This window comes from Doryrhamphus excisus, linkage group LG21 (genome assembly GCF_037039965.1).
Source record: "Doryrhamphus excisus strain RoL-2023G ecotype Guam linkage group LG21, RoL_Dexc_Guam_v1.1, whole genome shotgun sequence".
NCBI classification, from domain to species: Eukaryota; Metazoa; Chordata; class Actinopteri; order Syngnathiformes; family Syngnathidae; genus Doryrhamphus; species Doryrhamphus excisus.
Window position 1 is genome coordinate 4,183,502 of NC_136377.1, and position 8,473 is coordinate 4,191,974.

The following is an 8,473-nucleotide window of genomic DNA, read 5'->3' on the forward strand; positions in this document are numbered from 1 at the left end:
ATCTCCGCCCCTTCCCTCGCGTCTACGCCCACAGAGAGCCACACCTCGGCATTTTATTGGCTGAAAAACCGGTAGCTTTGCTATGACCCCGCCTACCACCCGCCCAAAGCTACATGAACAATACACCCATGATTTTTTTTTTTTTTTCACAAGGAGGGCACAAATGATCTGATGGAATTTTTTTTTTCTCAGCACGACCTGTCTTTTCACGAATCAGTCGTGTAAAAAACCATGACACTTGAAGGGGGCAGTGTACTTTTTTTCTATTCATATTTTCATCTGACAAATGGCAAAATCTACACTGGAATCAAATTATCTTTAGGAATATCATAATTTTGTTTCATGTTTTGAATTCAGGGATATTCATTAGGGTCGTGAGGGGGGTGCTGGAGCCTATCCCAGCTGACTGTGGGCGGGAGAGGCAAATAACAAATAACCTTCCTCACTCACATTCATACCTATGGATAATTTGAGTCGCCACTTAAGCTAATATGTATGTTTTTGGAATGTGCGAGGAAACCGGAGTACCCGGAGAAAACCCACGCATGCACAAGTGGAACATGCAAACTCCACACAAGAAATATCCATCGGAGATTCGTACCGACATCTTCCACATGTCCAGACTGTGTGCGAAACATCCTAACCACTAGACCACTGTGCGGCCAATTCAGGGATACTAAGGCAAATAATTTACGCAGTATTTCAAGCACTCATAATAGCAAAATATGAGGTTTATGTCATCCTCCTTTATCATCATTTGTAAGCATTCATTACTGTCACTCAACGAGCTAAATTAGGTTTTATGTTGCAGGCATTTTTGCTCCTTCTGCATTGTTCGATATAAATGGCAGCGACATTGGGAATGGGGGCGAAGTTGACCCCATTTTCTCAGTTTTCTACATTGTGTGTTCTGTTTATAAGGCACCGACACGGAATTCAGGGAGGAAGCTGACCGATTAATTTTCCGTCTTCAAAAGGTAGCATAATGACCATAAAGTATACTCTTTTTCACGCTTCTTGGAAAAAAGAGTCAATCTTTGGTATTTTTCTTTGTAGCTTCTTCTGTACAAAAGGTACCAATATGAAATTCCGGCTTTTTTACCTCTGGAGGTAGCATCATCTCGCTGGAGAAAGTGCTGTTGTGTATTGAGCAAATCATGCATTTAATTAATTGATCGATGTTTGCGGCCTCACTTTGGGTTCTGTGTAAAAGGCACAGGACAGATTTTATTATTACTAGTTTATGCCCAAAGATCAATATGATGGACTGCTAAGGGTCCGGTTTTGCAGGACCTTTGTATGAAATATTTAGTTCTTTTTTTTTTTTTTTCTCTCTGAACCATGAACCACCCCCACTGACCCCCCCTGCAGCACACCCAGCCAGCGAAGATTGCCCTCATAGTTATTAACCCATATTTCCATACAGTAATAATGTAACATGATTAGTTAAACAGTAACCGGAAAAGTCATTCATTGCTGTCCTCTTCCTCCTCCTGGGAACTAAAACCACTAAATTCATCTTCTTCAGCATCGGAGTTGAACAGTGTCATTATTCTTTCGCCACGTTATTGTTGTCACGTTTGTCTCCAGGAAAATTAGCCATCTCGCTATCCTTTTCTGTAGTCCAGAAAAGGCAAATGTACTTTATACCGTATATGAGCTACATCACTGTACAAATTGCAGGGTGAGAAAAAAGTAGTGGCTTATACACCGGAAATTACAGTAAATATTACAGCAATATTAACAATGCAGTTGTGTTCAACACAACCAAAACAATATTTGTGAAACCAAATGAATATACAAAGTGAAAAATATCCCCCTCATCACATTGCCAATACGACCCTTGGTATTAATTCAATTGATTTTTGGACTGACCCATATCGAAACGGTTACAGGGCTTCAGTGGTCCTGATTGACTTGCTTTTATTTCCCAACAGAGTCAACACCAAGACAGGATTCGCCTTGACACGCCTTGTGCAGAATGCACCGCAGACCACGAGGCACTTGCTGACCTTCCACTTTGTTCTGGAAAACCTTGGTCTTTTAATCGAACATTCCATCCATCCATTTTGTCCGCCACTTGTCCTTAATGGCGTCGTGTGGAGCCTATTCTATAGGAAATATTCATTCATTCATTCATTTTCTACCGCTTTTTCCTCACGAGGGTCGCGGGGGATGCTGGAGCCTATCCCAGCTGTCTTTGGGCGAGAGGCGGGGTACACCCTGGACTGGTGGCCAGCCAATCACAGGGCACATATAGACAAACAACCATTCACACTCACATTCATACCTATGGACAATTTGGAGTCGCTAATTAACCTAGCATGTTTTTGGAATGTGGGAGGAAACCGGAGTACCCGGAGAAAACCCACGCATGCACGGGGAGAACATGCAAACTCCACACAGAGATGGCCGAGGGTGGAATTGAACCCTGGTTTCTTAGCTGTGAGGTCTGCGCGCTAACCACTAGTCCGCCGTGCCGCCGGTAGTAAATATTTTGTTCTAATATACACTGCAAATCAAACAAGACACATGTTTTACGATACATACATCACGGCATCTGTAAAGCTGACGTTTGTTAACCTGAAAAAAAAGAATTTTCCTTGATACGCCATCTCCTATACACACCCTTCTATCTCCCCTTGTGTCCTTCCCCTGCTGTATCCTCATTATCACCTGGAGGTCATCAAGAGGCTTTGACTCCTGTCAGTGTCTCCGATGCACAAATGGCTATCTAATATATCAGTCACTTCCAGTCCGGCTGGTAGAAGGTGATAAATGAGTGTTGATAAATGTGTACCAAAAGGATGAGCAGGCAATGGTTAAGTATTAGAAGGGTCAGGCCAGATTAAAGTAATCCGATTAAAAAAAAAAAAAATACAGATGTGGGAATGACAACTAGCGATGATTCCGTTCATGCTGCATCCGTGCAATGCAAAGCAGGGACTTTCAATAGAAAACTGGAAATGGATTTCTAGGACAGCCGTAACTGGTCTTACTGGTGTCAGTCCAGGAGGCAACACCCTTCGCTTCTTAAAACAAACACACAGTCCACATGAAGCCATACACAGCCAACTATAAAGACATTTCCATTTATGGCCGTTTTCCATGTGTGTTTTTTGGTCGACAGATTGAAATATATTCCATGTTTTACTCCTGGTTTTACCCTCTTGTGCACTCTGCTATAGCCAAGCCTGGATAGGTGCTATGAATAAAATATGGATGCATTAAAAAATTAATTGCCTCTACCTTAGGCATAATTACCATCGCACCCAGTGTGCATCACTACATGCTGTATTTACATGTATACACACAACATCATTTGGGTGAGGTGGAGATAGGCCTTCCTGTCTCCAGGGTTCATTAAACTCATTCATGGAAGTGGACGGATCCCTCTGGAAGGGCTAAGTTGACCCGTGGGCTTTTTGACCTGGCAGCAATCGTGTTTGTGCAAATTGTGTGGTAGTGATGCAAAGCTTTTAAACATAGTTACAAATGTGAATAATGTGTTTTTAAAAATAAACAGAGTTTTTTTGGGGGAAAAAAAATAGATTATTGTCGGAATAATTTCTACAAAGGATTAGCAGACACACTGACGTTTTTTTTTCCAAGTATTGCAAAGTTGAGTTGCAGAAAGAGCTTTCTTGCATGATTCCAATTTACTTTATTTTAAAATTATTTCATTTCACATGTTTTTCCTGTAAAAATAATTGAATATCAACTTTATTCTCTTAAAATGGTGACTTTCGTCTTGAAAATACAACTTTATTCTAGTTAAGATGCAACTTCTTCTACTTTTTCCATGTTTTTCCTGTCAAATAATTGAATATCAATTTTATTCTCTTAAAATGGTGACTTTCGTCTTGAAAATACAACTTTATTCTAGTTAAGATGCAACTTCTTCTACTTTTTTCATTTAAAATTATGGCTTTTTTGTTATTACAAAATTACAACTTGATCCATGTTATATTTCTATTATTAAATTCTGACTATTCTTGTTTACATTATCCCCAAATTTATTCTTTCTCATAATATTACCCATATCAAAACAATGATAAGTTTTTTCTAATAAAATGATGATTTTTTTTGTTGCAGTATTGGAATTTTATGATCAAAATCAAAACTTATTCTAAGGAAATTAAAACTTCCTTCCCATAATATTTCCACAAAAATATTCCTATAAATTACAAATTCCTTTTGGCAATACTTAACATTATTTTAGTAATACTACCCGATATACATTCCTACTTTAGTACAAATTTGTTCTTGTAGAATTAGAAATGTATTCAATGTATTTCCTCATAAAATGATGAATTTTTCATTGCAGTATTGGAATTTTATGAAGGAGAAAAAATCTAAACTTATTCTTAGGAAATTAAAACTTCTTTCCCATAATATTTCCACAAAAATATTCCTATAAATTACAAATTCCTTTTGGCGATACTTAACATTATTTTAGTAATACTACCCGATATACATTCCTACTTTAGTACAAATTTGTTCTTGTAAAATTAGAAATGTATTCAATGTATTTCCTCATAAAATGATGATTTTTTCGTTGCAGTATTGGAATTTTATGAAGGAGAAAAAATCAAAACTTATTCTTGGGAAATTAAAACTTCTTTCCCATAATATTTCCACAAAAATATTCCTATAAATTACAAATTCCTTTTGGCGATACTTAACATTATTTTAGTAATACTACTCGATACACTTTCCTACTATGTATTCAAATTTTAAATAGTTTTTTATTTGTACAGTGCGGCCCTACGGTGTCTTTATTAGGTGGAACGTTCAAGTTTCTTCCACCTTTAAATGACATATGTGAAGATGGGGTCTCCTCAGGATTAACATAAAACCGCTCCTCTACTCTGTTTCATATCTTCTTAGCCGACTGAGTCCTTTTACCTGGTTTCATCCTTTCTTCCAGTGTATTATTTCAACCTGGGGGGCTCTCCCAGGGGACTCCACTCTAATTAACCCAAAGAGGTCTCAGTCGAGTAGCCGGGCCACGGCGACTGTTTGAGAAAGAATCATGGACTCTTAGTGTGTGTGTGTGTGTGTGTGTGTGTGTCATAAAGCCTGATTTCATGACTCCGCTGGGTTCAGTGTGTGTAATAAATTACATGAGAACAGCGGCTGGGGTTCTACGTGTGCATGTACGTGCACTGTGGACTGAACAAATATTTCCAAATTTTGCCATGTTGGAATACTATTGCATTGTGTACTTTTAACAAATATATGCTTTAGAAGGCTGCACGGGGGACGAGTGGTGAACGCGGAGGCCTCATAGCTAGGAGACAAGGGTTCAATTCCACCCTCGGCCATTTCTATGTGGAGTTTGCATGTTCTCCCCGTGTATGTGTGGGTTTTCTCCGGGTACTCCGGTTTCCTCCCACATTCCAAAAACATGCTAGGTTAATTGGCGACTCCAAATTGTCCATAGGTATGAATGTGAGTGTGAATGGTTGTTTGTCTATATGTGCCCTGTGATTGGCTGGCCACCAGTCCAGGGTGTACAAGACAGCTGGGATAGGCTCCAGCACCCCCGTGACCCTTGTGAGGATAAGCGGTAGAAAATGAATGAATATGCTTAATAATGGGGCCGCACGATGGACAAGTGGTTAGCATGTTGGCCACACAGTCAGGAGATTGGGAGTTCGGACCTCCATTGGGCATCTCTGTGTGGAGTTTGCATGTTCTCCCCGTGTATGCGTGGGTTTTCTCCGGGTACTCCGGTTTCCTCCCACGTTCCAAAAACATGCTAGGTTAATTGTCCATAGGTATGAATGTGAGTGTGAATGGTTGTTTGTCTATATGTGCCCTGTGATTGGCTGGCCACCAGTCCAGGGTGTACCCTGCCTCTCGCTGGAATAGGCTCCAGCACCCCCGTGACCGTCGTCGGATAAGCGGTAGAAAATGAATGAATAAATATGCTTAATAATGGGGCCGCACGGTGGACGAGTGGTTAGCATGTTGGCCACACAGTCAGGAGATCGGGAGTTTGAATCTCCGTTGGGCATCTCTGTGTGGAGTTTGCATGTTCTCCCCGTGCATGCGTGGGTTTTCTCCGGGTACTCCGGTTTCCTCCCACATTCCAAAAACATGCTAGGTTAATTAGCGACTCCAAATTGTCCATAGGTATGAATGTGAGTGTGAATGGTTGTTTGTCTATATGTGCCCTGTGATTGGCTGGCGACCATGAGGTTAAGGTTTTATTCTATTTTGGGGAGAACAAATAGAGCCAGTGTTAAATGCTCGCATGAAGCTGCCAAAGAGTGATATGAAATGTGTCTTTTTTGGGAAGAAATTGTGTCAAGGGTAAGCAAGGATGTAGGACTGTCTCCAACTATGTTTTTTGCCACCTCCCCACGGCAACTCTTTGCTGTATATGTGTCACTCTGCAATGTGAGAATATCTAGTTGCCATGGTGATTCCAATTTGGCCTACTGGTTCATTCATTCACTGTTTGTCATCACTTATACAAAAAGGGTGTGTGTGTGTTAGGGGGTGTAATTCGGATTTTAATGTTTTGCTTTTTTTTTAGTATGTATGAGCATCTGCCTTTTTTTGCGGTGAGAGAGACACTTAATTTGCAAGAATTTATAAACGTGCACAGATGTGTGCGTGTGAAATCAATCGAGGTATTGTGTGTGAGAAACAGGAATGGTTTCATTTACCTTCTGGGCTTTTGTCCATGCGCTGATGAGTCTGGCTGGCAGACAGACTGGAAGGAGCCACAGCAGCTGGATGGTTAGTTCCGAGTACAAATTCCCAAATTTGGTCCTCCTCTGTCCATTTTTGCTTGGATGAGCTGCTCTTTGCCTCTGTGAAGGACTGGAATTTGATGTTATGTTAGATTCAGGAAAATATCAATGGGAAAATACGGGCGGCACGGCGGTCTAGTGGTTAGACCTCACAGCTAGGAGACCAGGGTTCAATTCCACCCTCGGCCATCTCTGTGTGGAGTTTGCATGTTCTCCCCGTGCATGTGTGGGTTTTCTCCGGGTACTCCGGTTTCCTCCCACATTCCAAAAACATGCTAGGTTAATTAGCGACTCCAAATTATCCATAGGTATGAATGTGAGTGTGAATGGTTGTTTGTCTATATGTGCCCTGTGATTGGCTGGCCACCAGTCCAAGGTGTACAAGACAGCTGGGATAGGCTCCAGCACCCCCGTGACTCCTTGTGAGGATAAGCGGTAGAAAATGAATGATTGAATATGCTTAATAATGGGGCCGCACGGTGGACTAGTGGTTAGCATGTTGGCCACACAGTCAGGAGATCGGGAGTTCGAATCTCTGTTGGGCATTTCTGTGTGGAGTTTGCATGTTCTCCCCCGTGCATGTGTGGGTTTTCTCCGGGTACTCCGGTTTCCTCCCACATTCCAAAAACATGCTAGGTTAATTAGCGACTCCAAATTGTCCATAGGTATGAATGTGAGTGTGAATGGTTGTTTGTCTATATGTGCCCTGTGATTGGCTGGCGACCCACCTCTCGCCCGAAGACAGCTGGGATAGGCTCCAGCACCCCCCACAACCCTCGTGAGAAAAAAGCGGTAGAAAATGAATGAATTAATTTAAAATACATATTGTGAAGGATTCCAGATTTTTTCCCTTTTTTAATCATCTTGAATGAAATGGCTACGATTATACATTATGCAGCACAGCGAGGATGCATCCCAAGATGATCAGACAACAAATCTAAGTAAAAACAAGTAATAACACAAAATCGACTAGTTGAACTGGATTGTACAGGAACAGGCTGAAAACAGACTAGCATGACAAAATGCAGAAGGAAGTAGAAAGTACGTGGCATGGAGAATCCAGCAGGAAGAATCATTGAGTGTCATCCAGACGCCGCAGGTGCGATTAAGAGGAAAACGCTGATAGGAAACAGATCTGGCACGCTCGGGGATATTGGAACACAAGCAACAACAAGAGAGAAGCAGTAAACATAACAAAGAAGAAGCCAGGAGAAGAACAGCGTATAGCAGAGGATAGCGTGTCAAATGATATAACATAAACATACACTCAACAACAATATAAACACAACACTTTTGTTTTTTGCTCCCGTCTTTTATGATCTACTGACTTTGTGGCCTACATCTAAACCACTCGTCCACCATGCAGCCAAGCCTAATTCGCTAAAATATTATTTCCAAATCTGTGATAGTGCTAGGTTATTCACCTTACAGGTGTGGCATATCAAGATGCTGATTAGACAGCATTATTGCACAAGTGTGCAGTTTTATGACATAGAACAATGGCCCCGCATGTTGAAGGAGCGTTCAATAGCCATGCAGACTGCAGGAATGTCTATTAGAGCTTCAATGTTCATTTAGTACAGTACAGTGCAGATGGGGTGTGCGGGGACTGCTGGGGTGCTGGGCACACGGTGGCTGCACTCAGGGGCTATGGGGGTCGGGGCCAGGTGGGTTGGTTTGGCGGGGTTGGTGGTGTGCTTCGGCAA